Source organism: Ornithodoros turicata, chromosome 3, assembly GCF_037126465.1.
Source record: "Ornithodoros turicata isolate Travis chromosome 3, ASM3712646v1, whole genome shotgun sequence".
Classification (NCBI taxonomy): Eukaryota; Metazoa; Arthropoda; class Arachnida; order Ixodida; family Argasidae; genus Ornithodoros; species Ornithodoros turicata.
The window spans coordinates 65,297,462-65,314,951 of NC_088203.1; the positions used below are offsets into that span (position 1 = coordinate 65,297,462).

Genomic DNA, 17,490 nt, shown 5'->3' on the forward strand with positions numbered 1-17,490 from the left:
CCAAGGCGTCCCCACACCCAACAAACAAACAGGGTGTATGCTGCAAACCTTAAGGTGCTGTCCACAGAAAATACACATGGAACAAGCAATGTAACAACAAATGATTCATTCATGTCCCATATATAATGATAGTGATTTCAACAAGACATTTTGCAGATTGTTACGTACGGTTTGACTTGTTGGACACTCATAAAGCTGCGGTGTAAGCTAAGATAAACATACAGACGTGCTGTCATCGCTTACCTATTTTCGTCTGTACATTCTTCAAGGCGGGTTGGAATGTAGTGCCTCATGTGGCGCACGTGGACCGTGAGCAAATCCCGATGAAGGCAGAGAGGCGAGAACAGTTGGTGCATAGTGACACACTCGACACCGGCCTCGTCAGATAGCCGCGATATGACATCCCAGGCGAAAAAATGAACTGGGGGGGGGGAATATGTTTAATGCAAAGTAAGAAGGAAAGGGAACTGGGAAGTCAACTGGTACCAGTTCGTTCCCAGTTGCCTCCAACTGGTCATGAACTGGAACCAAGTGGGATCAAACTGGCGGCAACTGGAAACTAAAGTGGTACCAGTTCAAGCTGGGCTGGTGGCAACTGGAAAGTGAAGTGGTACCAGTTCAAGCTGGGCTGGTGGCAACTGGACATGAACTGGTACCAGTTCAAACTGGGCTGGTGGCAAGTGGACGTGAGCTGGTACCAGTTCAAGCTGGGCAGGTGGCAACTGGAAAGTGAAGTGGTACCAGTTCAAACTGGGCTGGTGGCAACTGGACATGAACTGGTACCAGTTCAAACTGGGCTGGAGGCAACTGGACATGACCTGGTACCAGTTGAAGGTGGAAATCACACATATTCAAGATAGGAGAAGCTTTAGTTTGACCCTGGGAGCGAGGCTATGTGCCGATTGCGTTGGCATATAGTGAATCACTGGCTATTCTGTCCCCGTGCCGTTTGAGAAGCATCGCTTGTTGATGAAGTCAAGTGAGCCCAGTTTTAATATTAAACAGGGTAAGTGTGTCACTTGTTCTTACCTCGTTCATCTCGTCAAGTAAGCTTCCTAAGCTTCTGGGGCAGGATTTCTGCCTATTCAGAGCAGTAGTTATTTCGCAGTGACCTATCGAAGTAGCCGTGGCTCGTCGACCAGTCTGCTCGTCTGTGCTCCAATCTTTCACATATTTATTTCTCGAATAAGGTCGATTAATTGTATTTCTTCTGTTCATCGGGACCAAATGAACATCTGGGGGGGGGGATTGGTACCATTCCGAGCAGTAGTTATTTCACAGTGATCGATCGAAGTAGCCGTGGCTCGTCGACCAGTCTGCTCGTCTGTGCTCCAATCTTTCACATATTTATTTCTCGAATAAGGTCGATTAATTGCATTTCTTCTGTTCATCGGGTCCAAATGAACATCTGGGGAGGGATTGGTACCATTCCGAGCAGTAGTTATTTCACAGTGATCGATCGAAGTAGCCGTGGCTCGTCGACCAGTCTGCTCGTCTGTGCTCCAATCTTTCACATATTTATTTCTCGAATAAGGTCGATTAATTGCATTTCTTCTGTTCATCGGGTCCAAATGAACATCTGGGGAGGGATTGGTACCATTCCGAGCAGTAGTTATTTCACAGTGATCGATCGAAGTAGCCGTGGCTCGTCGACCAGTCTGCTCGTCTGTGCTCCAATCTTTCACATATTTATTTCTCGAATAAGGTCGATTAATATCATTTCTTCTGTTCATCGGGTCCAAATGAACATCTGGGGAGGGATTGGTACCATTCCGAGCAGTAGTTATTTCACAGTGATCGATCGAAGTAGCCGTGGCTCGCCGACCAGTGTGCTCGTCTGTGCTCCAATCTTTCACATATTTATTTCTCCAATAAGGTCGATTAATTGCATTTATTCTGTTCATCGGGTCCAAATGAACATCTGGGGAGGGATTGGTACCATTCCGAGCAGTAGTTATTTCACAGTGATCGATCGAAGTAGCCGTGGCTCGTCGACCAGTCTGCTCGTCTGTGCTCCAATCTTTCACATATTTATTTCTCGAATAAGGTCGATTAATTGCATTTCTTCTGTTCATCGGGTCCAAATGAACATCTGGGGAGGGATTGGTACCATTCCGAGCAGTAGTTATTTCACAGTGATCGATCGAAGTAGTCGTGGCTCGTCGACCAGTCTGCTCGTCTGTGCTCCAATCTTTCACATATTTATTTCTCGAATAAGGTCGATTAATTGCATTTCTTCTGTTCATCGGGTCCAAATGAACATCTGGGGAGGGATTGGTACCATTCCGAGCAGTAGTTATTTCACAGTGATCGATCGAAGTAGCCGTGGCTCGTCGACCAGTCTGCTCGTCTGTGCTCCAATCTTTCACATATTTATTTCTCGAATAAGGTCGATTAATATCATTTCTTCTGTTCATCGGGTCCAAATGAACATCTGGGGAGGGATTGGTACCATTCCGAGCAGTAGTTATTTCACAGTGATCGATCGAAGTAGCCGTGGCTCGCCGACCAGTCTGCTCGTCTGTGCTCCAATCTTTCACATATTTATTTCTCGAATAAGGTCGATTAATTGTATTTCTTCTGTTCATCGGGTCCAAATGAACATCTGGGGGGGGATTGGTACCATTCCGAGCAGTAGTTATTTCACAGTGATCGATCGAAGTAGCCGTGGCTCGTCGACCAGTCTGCTCGTCTGTGCTCCAATCTTTCACATATTTATTTCTCGAATAAGGTCGATTAATTGCATTTCTTCTGTTCATCGGGTCCAAATGAACATCTGGGGAGGGATTGGTACCATTCCGAGCAGTAGTTATTTCACAGTGATCGATCGAAGTAGCCGTGGCTCGTCGACCAGTCTGCTCGTCTGTGCTCCAATCTTTCACATATTTATTTCTCGAATAAGGTCGATTAATTGCATTTCTTCTGTTCATCGGGTCCAAATGAACATCTGGGGAGGGATTGGTACCATTCCGAGCAGTAGTTATTTCACAGTGATCGATCGAAGTAGCCGTGACTCGCCGACCAGCCTGCTCGTCTGTGCTCCAATCTTTCACATATTTATTTCTCGAATAAGGTCGATTAATTGCATTTCTTCTGTTCATCGGGTCCAAATGAACATCTGGGGAGGGATTGGTACCATTCCGAGCAGTAGTTATTTCACAGTGATCGATCGAAGTAGCCGTGGCTCGTCGACCAGTCTGCTCGTCTGTGCTCCAATCTTTCACATATTTATTTCTCGAATAAGGTCGATTAATTGCATTTCTTCTGTTCATCGGGTCCAAATGAACATCTGGGGAGGGATTGGTACCATTCCGAGCAGTAGTTATTTCACAGTGATCGATCGAAGTAGCCGTGGCTCGTCGACCAGTCTGCTCGTCTGTGCTCCAATCTTTCACATATTTATTTCTCGAATAAGGTCGATTAATTGCATTTCTTCTGTTCATCGGGTCCAAATGAACATCTGGGGAGGGATTGGTACCATTCCGAGCAGTAGTTATTTCACAGTGATCGATCGAAGTAGCCGTGGCTCGTCGACCAGTCTGCTCGTCTGTGCTCCAATCTTTCACATATTTATTTCTCGAATAAGGTCGATTAATATCATTTCTTCTGTTCATCGGGTCCAAATGAACATCTGGGGAGGGATTGGTACCATTCCGAGCAGTAGTTATTTCACAGTGATCGATCGAAGTAGCCGTGGCTCGCCGACCAGTCTGCTCGTCTGTGCTCCAATCTTTCACATATTTATTTCTCGAATAAGGTCGATTAATTGTATTTCTTCTGTTCATCGGGTCCAAATGAACATCTGGGGGGGGATTGGTACCATTCCGAGCAGTAGTTATTTCACAGTGATCGATCGAAGTAGCCGTGGCTCGTCGACCAGTCTGCTCGTCTGTGCTCCAATCTTTCACATATTTATTTCTCGAATAAGGTCGATTAATTGCATTTCTTCTGTTCATCGGGTCCAAATGAACATCTGGGGAGGGATTGGTACCATTCCGAGCAGTAGTTATTTCACAGTGATCGATCGAAGTAGCCGTGACTCGCCGACCAGCCTGCTCGTCTGTGCTCCAATCTTTCACATATTTATTTCTCGAATAAGGTCGATTAATTGCATTTCTTCTGTTCATCGGGTCCAAATGAACATCTGGGGAGGGATTGGTACCATTCCGAGCAGTAGTTATTTCACAGTGATCGATCGAAGTAGCCGTGGCTCGTCGACCAGTCTGCTCGTCTGTGCTCCAATCTTTCACATATTTATTTCTCGAATAAGGTCGATTAATTGCATTTCTTCTGTTCATCGGGTCCAAATGAACATCTGGGGAGGGATTGGTACCATTCCGAGCAGTAGTTATTTCACAGTGATCGATCGAAGTAGCCGTGGCTCGTCGACCAGTCTGCTCGTCTGTGCTCCAATCTTTCACATATTTATTTCTCGAATAAGGTCGATTAATTGCATTTCTTCTGTTCATCGGGTCCAAATGAACATCTGGGGAGGGATTGGTACCATTCCGAGCAGTAGTTATTTCACAGTGATCGATCGAAGTAGCCGTGGCTCGTCGACCAGTCTGCTCGTCTGTGCTCCAATCTTTCACATATTTATTTCTCGAATAAGGTCGATTAATATCATTTCTTCTGTTCATCGGGTCCAAATGAACATCTGGGGAGGGATTGGTACCATTCCGAGCAGTAGTTATTTCACAGTGATCGATCGAAGTAGCCGTGGCTCGCCGACCAGTGTGCTCGTCTGTGCTCCAATCTTTCACATATTTATTTCTCCAATAAGGTCGATTAATTGCATTTCTTCTGTTCATCGGGTCCAAATTAACATCTGGGGAGGGATTGGTACCATTCCGAGCAGTAGTTATTTCACAGTGATCGATCGAAGTAGCCGTGGCTCGTCGACCAGTCTGCTCGTCTGTGCTCCAATCTTTCGCATATTTATTTCCCGAATAGGGGCGATTCATTGCATTTATTCTTTTCATCGGGCCAAGATGAAAATCTGGGGAGGGATTCGTACCATTCCGAGCAGTATAGTTATTTTGTCGGGGGGTTCACCGTATTTATGTGTGGTATTTATCTTATGTTCTTTGCACCTACAAGTCATGCGTGTGGGTGTCCTTTCATGGCATCCCATATCGTAAACACAACTATCATCTGCATAGTTTCAGGAACACTCCCTGCTTTTTAGCCTGTGCGTATGTTCCATTCTTTGGCCGACTTAAACTTTTACTCCGAATAAAAGCAATTATAAGAACATGTACTTCCTTTACAACAACCCAAAAACAAAGCTGCTATATTTAAAAAGCGATTTATTTGGGATCGCTCATTGCTTGTATTCTAAACATATGCATGACACACCTTACATTTATACTAAATGTTTTCTTCACACAGTGTGGGCATAGAACAACTAAGCTAAATGTACTGTGTTTTGTTGTGGTTGGTATGGCAGAGCTTGAAAACAAAGCCCACATAATTTAGGCTTCCTCTTCCTATTTGCATCTTACACAATCTTTAAAGCTACATCAAGTTGTCACTACGCTTACATTTGCTGGAATATACAGCCTTGTTATTCTAACTTTCATCTTCCACAGGTGAAATCGCATCATAACTCATTTGCACACGTTGTCCGAGGGTCGTCAGAGGTGTAGACAGTGCTTTTTGTGTTTGTCGTGGAACGTTGTGCTTCCTCGCATCTTGTCTTTCAATGGGGGTGCATGACACCCTTTGTTTCTCCTCCTTGCAACCTTTGTGTCATTTAAGTCTCCAGACACCACGTCTGCACTTAAGAGCACAGAGCCCCTGCTGGTATGAGGAGAATTCTGCAGGAAGCTCTCTTTATATTTATGCAACACAACACTTGCACTTAAATGCTTGGTTTCCTGGGTCTCTCATGGGCTTGTAGCAGCCCGCATCGCCATCGTTAAGCCGCGGCCTGCACGCTGCACGTTTTTCCACTTTCGTTTTTTGGTGGCAACCGCCACTGGAATAAACCCTCAGTTCTTTCCCGCAAATTGTGGTGTGAACACCTCGTTTACTTCGCTCCACAATTTCTGGTGACCCGGAGAAGAACACCGCTGCTATGAACCCTGCTGGCGACCAGCAACACCCTCCGCCTGGCGCAACCGCCCCCGCTGCTGCTGCGATGCCTCCCATGTCCCACGTCGCTGTTCGATTGCCGCCATTTTGGCATCGAGGACCCCACATCTGGTTCCAGCAGGTCGAAGCCCAGTTCCTGCTCGCTGGAATTACTTCCCAACTCACCAAGTACCGGCACATCGTCTCTTCCCTACCACCAGAGATAACCATGGACGTTGCCGACTTAATAGCAAGCCCTCCGCCTCAGGCGCCCTACGACCAGTTGCGCACTGCTGTTCTCCAGCGGACTATGATGTCAGAGCGGAAGCGCCTGCAGCAGCTCTTGAATGCCGAAGAACTCGGTGACCGACGACCTTCGCAGCTACTTCGCGCCATGCAGGCTCTCCTGGCGGATCGCTCAGCCTCTTTCGACGAAGCACTGCTTCGCGAGCTATTTTTGCAACGGCTACCCCCAACCGTACAGATGGTCCTCACTACAGCCGCCAGCTTGCCACTTTGTGACTTGGCCGGCCTTGCCGACAAGGTCATGGAGGTCGCTTCCCCTGCAGCAAGCATAAGCGCCGTCGGCCATAACCACCCTACTTCTTCTTCAGGCCTTCTGCAGCAGGGCGCGGTGCCGCCGCTTTCACCTGCCGCCTTTGCGAGTACGAGCGACATGGCCGCCGTGAGAGCGGATATCCAACGCCTCTCCGAGACTGTCGCTGCCCTGCGCTACCCCGATAGCCGTCGCCGGTCTCCCAGAAGATCCAGCTGCTCCCGTCGTTTCCGCCACTCTCCGCGAAGACAAGACGGCCGAAGCCAGTCTCCGTTCGACGACTCCAACCCACCACCTTGTTGGTACCATGAGCACTTCGGCGACGCCGCTCAGCGATGTACGCGCCCTTGCGGCTGGCCGGGAAACTCACCCGGGAACCGTTGATGGCGGCCGGCGTTTCCCCTCCTCAAGCTGCAAGTCGCCTATTCTTCGTTGTCGACCGTTCCACCAAAACTAGGTTCCTTGTCGACACCGGGGCCGCTGTTAGCGTCCTGCCCGCATCCCTTAATGAGCGGCGTCGTGAGCCGCTGTTTCACTTGATGGCCGTTAATAACACTACCATACCTGTCTACAAAGAACAGCTCCTCAACGTTAACCTCGGTTTACGAAGAGTCTTCCCCTGGGTGTTTCTCGTCGCTAGCGTCTCACAGCCGATACTCGGCGCGGATTTTCTTCATCACTTCGGCCTTTCTGTGAACGTTTCCCGCCGCCTTCTCGTCGATGACAACACCCACCTTCACGTCCACGCCATATCTGCCGCACAACCTTGGACGAAGCCCGTGAGCCACGAGGTTGTGCACCACATAGTGACGAACGGCCCACCAGTGTTCTCTCGACCACGCCCCTTGGCACCTGATAAAATGAAGATTGCCAGGGCCGAGTTTCAGCACATGCTGGAGATCGGCATCGCTCGCCCTTCTTCCGCCAACTGGTCCTCGGCTCTCCATATGGTCCCCAAAAAGACCGGGGACTGGAGGCCTTGTGGTGACCATCGCGCCCTAAACCTAGTTACCATTCCTGACCGCTATCCCCTCCAGCGTCTTCAAGACTTCACCGGCAACCTCCACGGCATGAGAACCTTTTCGAAAATTGACCTTACGAGGGCCTACCATCAGATACCCGTCGCCGCTGAAGACGTGCCGAAAACGGCCATTACCACCCCGTTCGGCCTTTTCGAATTCGTCCGCATGCCGTTCGGCCTTCGGAACGCCGCCCAAACATTTCAAAGGTTCATAGACACCGTTACCAGAGGCCTGCCGTTCGTTTTCGCGTACATAGACGATATCCTTGTTGCCAGTCGAGACCCTGCCGAGCACATCGAACACCTCCGGCTACTTTTCTCACAGCTTGCTGCACACGGGATCATCGTCAACGTCGCGAAGTGCGAGTTCGGAGTACCATCTCTAGAGTTCCTCGGTCACACTGTCTCTGCCGAGGGCATATCTCCGCTTCCGCAGAAGATCGCCGCCATCTTAGATTTTCCTCAACTTCAGTCCGTGGGCCAGCTCCGGCGTTTCTTAGGACTCGTCAACTGTTATCGGCGATTCGTCCCACACTGTGCCCACACGCTGCGTCCCCTCGAAGAAATGCTGTCCCAAGACCACGTTTCCCGCGGTCGCAAGAGCCGCAAGCGGAAGTCCCGGGACACTTCCTTTCCGCTCTCTTGGACCGACGCTGCTTCTGACGCCTTCACGTCCATCAAGTCGCTGCTGTCATCCGCATGGATGTCATCCGCATGGAAGCTGGCCCATCCCACGCCCGATGCAGCCACCGCACTTATGGTCGACGCCTCTGCAACAGCTGTCGGCGCCGTGCTGCAGCAGCACGTCGGAACAGGCTGGCGACCTCTTGCTTTCTTCTCAAAGGCCCTGAAGCCCGCGGAAACGCGGTATAGCAGTTTCGGCAGGGAGCTCTTAGCCGCTTACCTCGCAGTCAAGCACTTCCAGTACTTCCTGGAAGGCCGGGATTTCACCATTCTAACTGATCATAAGCCGTTGACATACGCCCTGCGATCGGCTAGCAGCCGCTATTCTCCTCGTGAGACGCGCCACCTCGCTTTTCTAGCCGAATTTACCTCTCGCATTGAGCACGTCTCTGGATCGGAAAATGGTCCAGCAGACGCCCTGAGTCGCGTAGCCACCGTCCAGACGCTATCGTCAGAAGCTCTAGCCCGCGCCCAGCACAATGACCCCGAGCTTGAGGCCCTGCGTAGCTCGACAACATCTCTGCGTCTTGACGACTTTCCCGTACCCGGCACAGACCTTCTACTCTCCTGTGACACCAGCACCACTCCACCTCGTCCTTATGTGCCACCCGACCTCCGCCGCACAGTTTTCGACTCACTACATGGCCTATCGCACCCAGGAGCGCGCCCAACACAGCGACTGATTGCTACCCGCTTTGTATGGCCGAAGATGCGTGCAGATATCTGATCTTGGGTAGCCGCCTGTTCCGCGTGTCAAAGGTCAAAGATCACGCGGCATACGTCTGCACCACTGGGACGTTTTCTGCCCCCGGACTCCCGCTTCGAACATGTCCACATTGATATAGTCGGACCCCTCCCCATCTCTGCTGGACAGCGATACCTCCTAACTGCCGTCGATCGTTTTACCAGATGGCCAGAAGCGGCCCCCATGTCCGACGCCACCGCCGCCACTGTCGCCTCGACCTTCCTTTCGACCTGGGTTGCCCGTTTCGGAGCCCCAGCTGTCGTCACCACGGACCGTGGCGCCCAGTTCGAAGCGAGGCTTTTTGCCGCTTTCCTCCAACTCCTGGGCACGCGACGGATTCGCACCACATCCTACCATCCGGCCTCTAACGGTATGGTAGAACGCCTGCATCGCCAGTTAAAGGGTGCCATCATGGCCCACGAGGACACCGCCCGCTGGTCATCTGTCTTGCCCGTCGTCCTCCTCGGCATCCGCGCATCCGTCAAGGCCGACCTCGGCTGCAGCGCGGCCGAACTGGTGTACGGCACTACCCTCAGGCTCCCGGCTGACTTCTTTGACGTAACAGAGGTCTCCACTCCCCCCGGAACTTACGTCGACACGCTTCGTCGCGCTTTCGCAAACGTCCGTCCTGCCTCACCTCGTGTTCCCTCGCCCAGATCCTCCTTTGTCCCCCAGCAGCTGTCTTCTGCCTCGCATGTCTTCATGCGCCGTGACAGGGTCCGCCGCCCGCTTGAGCAACCTTACACCGGCCCTCACCCCGTTCTCCGGTGTTCGGACAAGTTTTTTACCATCTCGGTTGATGGCAAAACAGAAATCGTGAGCCTGGACAGACTCAAGCCAGCCTTTGTGGAGCCACCCGAGCCCCCAGTAGCCCTCCCGCCTCCCTTCCCCACTCAGCCTTCTCTGAGCGCCACCAGACATGTCACTTGGGCTGACCGCTCCTCTCGGAGTCTGGGGGGAGGCAGTGTAGCAGCCCGCATCGCCATCGTTAAGCCGCGGCTTGCACGCTGCACGTTTTTCCACTTTCGTTTTTTGGTGGCAACCGCCACTGGAATAAACCCTCAGTTCTTTCCCGCAAATTGTTGTGTGAACACCTCGTTTACTTCGCTCCACAGGCTTCCCCTAACACGACCGCACAGTTCAGCTCCCGGTTTTGAGCATTCGTGGTAAGACACAGGGTAAACACGCTGTCTTCCCTTCGTTTCAAGTCTTTTCGTCTGTCTGACCCTTTCATGCCGTCAGCCCAGATGATGTTGCGTCACAGGTACCTTTTGTTCAGCTGTGTAGGTTTTACAGACCTTGAAGCCAATTTGTTTTCTACATTCGTTTTCATTGATTCACTCATTCAATACAAGATTTTATAGCTGTGTATTTCTATTCATCCAGCATCCAGTCTTGTTGTGTACTTGAGGATCTCTCCCACTCGACTTTGTCCCGCCACAAAAATAATGTAAGTTAGCCTCATTCATACACAACTTCTGGGCTATCGTCGCTGCAGTTGCCCTTCTTTCACTTTCACTGGCTGCAGGAGGCTAATCCTGGCAGGGGCCACTCTTTCACACAGACACACATGCAGAAAAAGGCAAAAGTGAATGATGTGCTGGCTTGTGTGCATCTCAGTGTTGACGGTGGTCCTTCTTTCTCAAGGAATCCAAGAGCATTAGCCTCTGCGGCTGCTGGCCACCACAGACGCTGCTCTGTCGTGTGGTAATGGAGGCTTCACTGGAGCTTAGCTGTCATTCACAATCTGCTGATTCTGGGAAAATGTACATGATGGCTTGTTCTGGGGCTCTACGCCACACTAGGGGCCACTGTTTCTGTCTTGCAGGCTTGCACCATTCATTCCGACTAAAAGGTAGCATCCGACTAAAAGGTAGCAAAAGGTAAATCATGCACACTTAGTAGGGTGCCCAAGCCAATGTACTTGAACTTTGATTGCAAACACTTGGTTTCCATTTCTGCTCTGTGACAGCACATTCCCAGCCTTTTCATTTTGGTGAAAATCTTTCACAGTAATGGCGTGCCCCACTGTACCAAGGAAAATTCAGGATGTGCAATCTTGTAACTGCATGGGCTTGAAGGCTGTCATAACTTCTCTGTCTTGTTCCGTTTCAATATAGCCTCTTGCGGCCATTTCTATGCAGGCCTTGAGAGATCTCTTTTACGTGCCTCACATAGTATTCACTTTGTAGAGTTCCACTGTCTTCACGATGTAGTCACGATGAGAAATTTTGAGCTTCATCATTTTCTGTCACTCAAAGTAATTTTTGTCGTGCAAGTACTGTAACTTTTTTTAAAGCTTTGTCATAGCAACAACATCACAGCTTTGCCCAACAAGAACACAGGTGTAACATACAACATCTAATGTCACCAAAATGCTGACTACCATTGCAGCAGCATACCGCGTTTCAGGCATGGATGATACAAATGGATTACACATTATCCTGGCAACAAAGAAAAACATTTACAGTCCTCAATTTTTGTGCATAATTTTTTTCTTCTTTTTCTCAATACCCGAGCTATTCCCCCAGGGTGTACAGTGAAACCACTCCATTTGGCAGGACTACAGCAATGGCCAAGTATTTGCATCTCGCATCTTTTGTGGAACATCAGTCCTGAACTGTTTGTACTCGAGAGGTTTTACCACACTGTACTTTTTTTTTTCCACCCTTGTATTATGTTAGAGAAATACAATAAAACATATACCGTAATTTCATGTCTATAAGCTGTACTGCATTTAACCCACAGGACCTGTTTTCAGAAACATTTTGAAAATTTTCTGGCAGAGAAGCTGCATTCGCAGATAAGCCGCAGGCAATACGACATGGCTGATTTGTACAACAAAGGAAACCATAGAGAAGGCTGTAAATCCTGTGATCCATACTCTGGGTTTGGTATGGTGTACGACAAAGGAGGTCAGTTGTAGTGTTCTACCAAATCAGACTGTGGCCTTGTTGCATGTTTTTCATGGATCGATGTGTTAGTGGCCTTCCAGAAGACATGAATCACTGTCACCACTTTCGTTAAAGCTGCTTGGGGGAAAGTACCAGGAGGGTCAGTCTACTCGAATGTGGACGCGCCCATTTCGCATTGTTCGTGCATTGACAGGGCGGTGCTGTGCTAGAGATATCTCGTGCGGTGTCAGCCCTTTCGTTAACAACACGGTATGGGGAAAATACCAGGGGAAAATAGTTATGAGATAAGCCACACCGGTCAACAAGCCGCAGAGCGCCTGTGCGAAAAAAGAATCACGCCAAGCTGTGCTGATACGCATGAAATTACGGTCCACAATAAATACAGTACAAATACAACTAGCAGATACACAAGGAATGGTAGAGCACCCGCCGTTCTTGTACTTTTTAAGTTCTTTTTTATGCTAACTGCAAAATTTTATACAAATATTTACAAAAGTGTACCCAACATTGGGGTGAGCCAATTCTTTCATCCGTATATGACCTTCTGGCAGCAAGGGACACTTGGCAACTTCACAAAAAGGACATCAGTAAACTTTCATTGGAACCACGACTTGAAAACCCGAGACGAGGTAGGGACAAAAACAGAGCTGAGTTTGAGACCGTGTTTGTGTTTGTCTTTTATCGTCCCTACCTAGTCTCGGGTTTTCAAGTCATGGATCGTCACTACCAGCTCGCTTGCTACCTAACTTTCCTTTCGTTTTCATTGGAACTTATTTGCAACTATGACAAATGTCTGAAGCTTGCATGCTAATGTGTCAGGTCACCTTATGAAATATGCATGCACCTATGTGGAATTACAAAGTTAAGAACAGGCTTATACAGAACAACATAGACTACAACAATGACAACACAACAACAACATCTAACACAATCCAAAATCTAATTCTACAGGCTTGCTTTTCAGTCTTAGCCTAATTTTTTTTACACCATATGAGTAAACATGGTGAGTAGGAAATATTCTCCCACTAACAGTTCTCTAACTTCTTGCAGGTCCTCTTTGCCGCCCATGGGCAGTCATTATCTCCGTGCAGCCCACCTTTACAATTGACCAGTGCTGGGCGCTTCTTCGACTCTGCCAGCTCCTAACAGTAAGCATTCACTCTTCGCAGTGACTTTGCGGCTTAGTGGAAGCTATCCTGGACGGGTGATACCATGCACCCTCCACCAGGCACACAACGCCAATTTCCATAGCTGAAGGTTGCCTACACACATGCCTTGCTGATGCAACTTGCAGCTGTTTGATCTCGTTGCGTGCACAGTCCGAGTGAACCATCTCATTAAGGACCAGTATCACAATGTTGCTATAGCTCGTGACCTGCTTATTGCACGCTACCAGTTGCATAAGCTCACAAAAGAAAACGTTTTGGGGTGACCTCAACGTGAATATGGTGCAGTGAACGTGAACAGTGCACACCGACAACCATATCAAATATCATTATCAGTCTGCAGTTAGTCGAAGTCACCAGTCACAAAGAAAGTGCTCAAATAGGATAACCTGTCCTACAACTTACTGGCCTATGGATTACTTTTTTTTTTCATGTTCTTTTTTTTTTACATTCCTAGGCTGTTCCTGTTGGTCCTGAAAGTAGGAGTAATATGTTGCAAATCTTTGAGGGCATTTTCTTCCGTACATTGACAATTGCCTTAAAGTGGGTAACCTATCCATTTTGCACTACAATTAGGGTTGTCAATCCTGGGCTATTTTTACAATCCCGGGATTTCGGGATTGTGTTGGGTTCAGGTGGTGTTTCCAAATATATTCCTGCGTGGATCAAAATTATCTTACGCGCATCCAACACGTGCCCGCAGGTTAAAATCTGCACCTGACACGCAACCCACGTCCCCTTACAAATTGAGACCAGCATCCTCCCGCATATTTTTTCCAAAAGCTCACCTGACCTGCAACACGATGAACGCTGACGAACTCACGAACTCCCTGGTCTGTGCCTTGTAACTAGATGTGTCTGTGTGCATGGTTTCTTGTATGACATCAGCGCTGGGGGCAAAAAAAGTGCAAATGGATGTTGGTTTGTGACTTGAGGCATGATGATACGAAACACGACATAGACAAAGGACACACAGTCGCTGTTGCTTCCTAACGTTGTGAGCATTTATTACGCCCTTGTCAACGACATTTCACGTCATATTTCGAGTGACTGCAGTACATACACATGAGAAGTTGAGCGAATTGGTGTACTTTCTAATAGTGTGTTGGTAAAATATGTCTACCGCACCCGACCTTCTACCCGCACGACTCCGAAAACCTGGACCGGTCACCTGCGACAACGTGTGGGTCACCCGCGGGCCATGCAGGACCCCACTCATGTGCCTATATCAGCGTGTTGTGCACAGTTCATGTGTGCTTTCTCAGTTTTACCTTTTCTTAAAGGAAAATTTGCATTCAAAAATTTGCAATGTAACCAAATTGGTAAAATAGTGATGGCAAAATTCTTACATTTTGTATATTTATTTATTTATTTATTTTTCTCCTATGATAATGCGACTCCTTTTTTATTCATCACCATTTCACCGTTGTCATTGAAAAAAGGTGAGGCCCGCTACACTTAAAGTAACAGGAAATAGTAACTTTATTTAATTAAATTATTAACTTTAACTAAATATTTCCTCAAATGGTGGAATGGTCCACTTGAATGAAGAGCAGCAGCAACAACAACAACAACAAAAAAAGAACGAATAGAAAGGAACGAAGCACTAAACAGTTTACAATGCTGTCGCTGCGTGCTTATCACATTGTACAATGATTAAAACCCAACGTGAGAAAGCACGGAGCGTTTACGGTGGTGTCCCCCAGTTCGCAGCAAACTTTGTGCAAATACTGGCTGCTGAACTGAAGGTCCGTCCAGCATCTGCACTAGAAGAAACGACAGTCAGCAAATGTCTGTACGCACGTGTAAGCAGCGGTCCTCTGCCACCTCCAGTCAAGTGCCATTTCCTTACGAAGGAGTCTGTGCCTGATGTCCCACAGGTGTTTGATTTTCCTGTCATATTTGATCTCGCGAAATCCTGGGATTTTCCAGAAGGAATCCCAGGACTTTGGGACATCAAAAATTGGCCGGAATTCGGGATATCCTGATTGACGACCCTAACTACAATTTGCAACATGGCAGCGGCTTCCCCCAGCGGTTCAGGGAGGTGTGACTGGAGCAGTCCACATGCATGTATTTGGTACGCATGTGCTTGACACACCTTTTGCACTGGCATGTCATGTGAGGCAACTACATCAGTATACTGCTTTTATATAGGGCTTTGTAACTTCCAGACAGGAAAGACCCTACCCTCTGATGTTGCCCTATTTGTTCTTGATTAATATCCACAACCTTTTTACGTCTCCTTTCCCCATTCTGGAACTTGCTATGTTAATTCAAACCGACGCCACAATTTGACCCAACATATTTGCTTAGCCCCACACCACTCCTTTTTATAACCTCATAAGTCTAGCTTTGCACCATAATTTTTGTTGTGTGTGAGTTTCTCAATGTTCTCAGTCATTTTTCAAATTCTTTCACCTTGCGAGTTGTAAAGGAACGAGAAACATGACCGAACTGTCTTCTAACTTCTTTCCATCTCCTTGACGCACAAACAAGCCCGTATTGCTTTCCTTGTAACCTTTACCATGTGCACAGAATGACACTTACTATAGTGCCACTAGTAATCATGATAAATAGATTAATATATAAAGACAGTCATGTCTCAATTATCTGGACACCTCGGGAGTCCTCCCTTTTCGTCCGGATAACAAATTTCCGGATAGTCAAACCAAGCAAACTTCCCGGGAAAACCGAAAATTTGGGAGACCTCTTCATAGCTCCAGAAAATTAAACCAAGAAAAGGTAGTTACTTCCAAAATTGCTACGAAGTGAGCTGCTTAAAAGTAGTAGGCATGCATGTGACAGAATTGTGGTCGCAGCCACGGCACCTGCTGCGTCACCCTGCTGTTCAAAGAAGGGTAATGTCCTGCACACACGTTTTTGTCTTTTTGCAAATTTCTTTGGCATAGGCCAATAGACAGGTGGTTCTTTTGGATGTCCTGGACTTTGACGTTCACATGTGAACTTGTTGCGCCCGGTGCATAATGGGCACCTCTTTCACTTATCGCCTGCCATCTCTATTGCGTGTGTGTGTGTGGGGGGAGGTCTGAAGGGAGTGACTCCTGAAGAAAGGAGAGTCAAACAGTACAGAATGCTCCGGTAGGATGTGACCCTTTTCCAGAACAATGCGGACACAGCAATACATGCCAGGGACCAAGGGCATTAACTTTTCCAGATAAGTGAATCAGAATGACCTAGGCCCTGGAAGTTTAGTCCCCGTACTTGCTGTCCAGATACGGATAATGAATGCCAGATAAGCGAGACAAAATCCAATGGTAGCAGGTTCATTTCCTGTAATGTAGTCCGGATAACGAGTTTTTCGGATATCTGAACTCCGGATAAGCGAGACGTGACTGTAAATAGATAAGTTAGTTTGTGCAGTTGCACGTTCTGCACTCTTGTTTCTTGCTAAAACCCGCAGCTGGTGCTGTGCTTGGTCTTGTGTCTGGGTAACACTCAGCACGATCCCACAATGGTTGGCAAGAACAGGAAATTACGAAATGTTGGGAATCCTAGAATTTTACACAATTAGGGAGCAAGTAAGAGACCCCATGAGTCACTTTTGCTCCCTATCACATGCTAACATACTTATCGGGCGGATAGATTACTTTTTTGCGTGTGCTCTACCTCTACATGCGTAAGCAGGAATGCGGCAGTCTTGCTTATGGTGCCATGCAGAGCATGTTAAAAGCATTTTGTATTCTGCAGCATAGACTTCTCATTGCTTGATCTGCTTGCAGTCAAGAAGGAACAAAAAGTGCAATTTGGTTTATGTTGATTGCCTTGAGTATTCTATGTGGTGCTGCCATAACAAGTTTTCCACTTACAGGTTTTCTGTTCAACCAGATGACCCTGTACCGTCGAGAAGCCCATCTTCATCCCATCCGAGCATCTGTGACGGCTCTCGATGGCATCTTTGCACGCATCCCAGAGCACTCACTTGCTGAGCTTGTGGCGTCCATAACAACTTGCTTTGCTGCCATATTCTTGCCAGTAGTTTTAGAAAAAGGACAGTGGACAGTGGTGGAAAAAATCGCCTGTCTCTGCTTTTTGCAGGTGTTTCAAAATTGCTGCTCTCATATATGGTGCACACATAGGATAGTGCTTGGTGTATTCTACCTTGCTCGACAAAGTAATGAATAATATGGCTAATTTTGACACAGTTTGACAAACAATCCACTGCACACACTGTCATTCTCCAGGAATTCCTGGAGATTCACCATGACTTTGGGGACCACCATGCTATCTACCCTGATGGAACCAAAGGAAGCAATGGTGTGGCGGCTGTTGCCCTTGAAGGCGATTCTATTATAATAGCACACTTG

The 17,490-nt window shown here is 48.0% G+C and overlaps 1 long non-coding RNA gene across 2 annotated transcripts; it reads left to right on the forward strand.

Moving 5' to 3' along the window:
- The first annotated feature begins 872 nt into the window (after positions 1–872).
- LOC135387232 (uncharacterized) lies at positions 873–17,290 on the forward strand. Of its 2 annotated transcripts, none has more exons than XR_010420963.1 (3): positions 873–1,006; positions 13,047–13,144; positions 16,995–17,290. It is a non-coding gene; the product is annotated as an uncharacterized LOC135387232 (long non-coding RNA). The 2 variants fall into 2 exon arrangements; XR_010420962.1 differs by lacking the exon at positions 873–1,006 and adding an exon at positions 11,850–11,996.
- Positions 17,291–17,490: the final 200 nt, after the last annotated feature.